We start from the raw sequence: 2,029 nt of genomic DNA, 5'->3' as shown, positions 1-2,029 counted from the left end.
TGATTTGTTAAAAAGGAGCTTATTGATATTTAAATTAGTCATTCAAGTATGTTGTAATAGAAGTCTTCTGTTATTGAGGAAGTAGGGATTGATAAAGGAAGTGATGTCACTGTGGAAATTGTCTTTTGGGGACAAGGGATGTCCCTCCTCCTCCTCCTCTGTTCCTGCTCTCAAGAACCTAACCTGCTGAACCTCCCATTCTGTCCTGACCCTGCCATGGGCCCCAGGCTGCTCTGCTGTGTGGTGGTCTGTCTGCTGGCGGCAGGTGAGTGTGCATGTGTGTGTGTGTGTGTGAATGTGCGTGTGCACGTGTGTGTGTTCCTCATTCTGTTCCTACCTTCTGTCTCCACAGATCACACAGGTGCTGGAGTCCTCCAGTCCCCCAGGCACAGGGTCACAGAGAGGGGACAGAATGTAGCTCTCAGGTGTGATCCAATTTCTGGTCACAATGTCCTTTATTGGTACCGACAGAACCTGATGCAAGGACCAAAGTTTTAGATTTACTTCCAAGGCAAGGACATACTAGACAAATCAGGAATGCCTGGTGACTGGTTCTCTGCTGAGAGGCCTGAGGCTCGTTCTCCACTCTGAATATCCAGCCCTCAGAGCAGGGGGCTCGGCTGTGTATCTCTGTGCCAGCAGCTCAGCCCCAGTGTGGCACAGTCCCCTCCTCTCTGCCCACAAACCCTCATGTGCTCAGCTGTGCTCACAGTGCTCAGAAGCCCTGCTCATCCCCTGTCAGGGGGAACAAATGCATTTAGGACCTCGGGTGTCCTTCTGCTACTAGGAGGTCAGGAGATGACTCTGAAATACTAGAACAGGCTACACTGGGTAGTAATAACTATGGTTTATGGATTCTAGGATTCCTTATATACAGTTCAATATTCTACAACTGGGAGTGAACATCAGAGCTTAGGCTCAGGGATAGTGATCAAGTAAATTCTTTTATAAAAATATAAAGTTTCAGCACATTAATAAAAAAACTATTTCTGAGTTTCAGTAATTCACATCTATATTATATCAAGGAGTTGGCCAACCAAAACCAAACAATGTTAAGGCCATTGCAGCTACCATTCATTAAAAAAAACCCAAAATTATGGGCCGGCCCGGTGGCGCACTGCTACAGTGCACCGCTTGGGAGTGNAAAAAAAAAAATTAGAATCCTTAGTCAGAATTACCACTGAAATCAACGATCCAGAAGTAACTAACACCCAAAATAATGCACATTAACAAATGTCTATGGAGTGCTTTTTAATTTTTTGACAATCCTGCAGTAAATCTGTGCATAATGCCCATCTTCTTCAGTCTGAATCTTTTGAAAAATAGAAACTAAAATTTTTTGATTTCATTAAATACTCAGAAAATATTGATGGGAAAGTGATTTAAAGAAGACCTGAATAACAACTACACCTAACACAGACGATTCTTTGAGGTTTCCAAAGCAGTTTTTCCAAGTTCGTCTCTCACCCGAGGTATAAGTTACTTTGATTCGACGTTCTTCCTCTCTGTCTCTGTCTCTGTCTCTACCTGTCTCTGTCTTGCTATCTCCGTATGTTACTTTTTCATTCTCTTAATGGTGTCTTTGGATAAACAGAAAAATTTAAGCCTCAATCATTTCATTTTTCCCCCTTTTTAGTTCTCATTTTGTATTTTGATATCCCATTTACTAAATCTTTGCCTACATCCAAATTATCATTTAAAAAAAATATTTTCATGTGAAATCTTTGTATTTTCAACCTTTCACACTATGATATGTAATCCCACTGGAATGAATTCTCTGTATATGATATAAGGAAGAGATTAAATATATGTGTGTACACGTGTATGTGTAGGTCTGCTCTCTTGTGTGTTGATTCTGTTGCATTGGTCTGGTTTTTCAATTCTTGTACCAATAACACGGCCTTATTCACTATAGATTTATAATAGTTTTCAATATCTGGCAGTCTAATTTCTCAAACTTTGTTTCTTTTTTTCTTTTTTTTTCTTTTTTTTGTCTTTTGTCTTTTTCCGTGTCCGGCAACGGATTGCA

General features: G+C 40.6%; 1 pseudogene; it reads left to right on the top strand.

The window, feature by feature from the left end:
* The first annotated feature begins 216 nt into the window (after positions 1–216).
* The window catches only part of LOC103587339, an 11,791-nt pseudogene continuing 9,978 nt past the window's right edge, over positions 217–2,029 (top strand).

The sequence above is a fragment of the Galeopterus variegatus genome, unplaced genomic scaffold (assembly GCF_000696425.1).
Source record: "Galeopterus variegatus unplaced genomic scaffold, G_variegatus-3.0.2 Scaffold443, whole genome shotgun sequence".
Classification (NCBI taxonomy): domain Eukaryota; kingdom Metazoa; phylum Chordata; class Mammalia; order Dermoptera; family Cynocephalidae; genus Galeopterus; species Galeopterus variegatus.
Note: the sequence above shows the minus strand (reverse complement) of the source record. Positions and strands in the feature narration are given on the sequence as shown.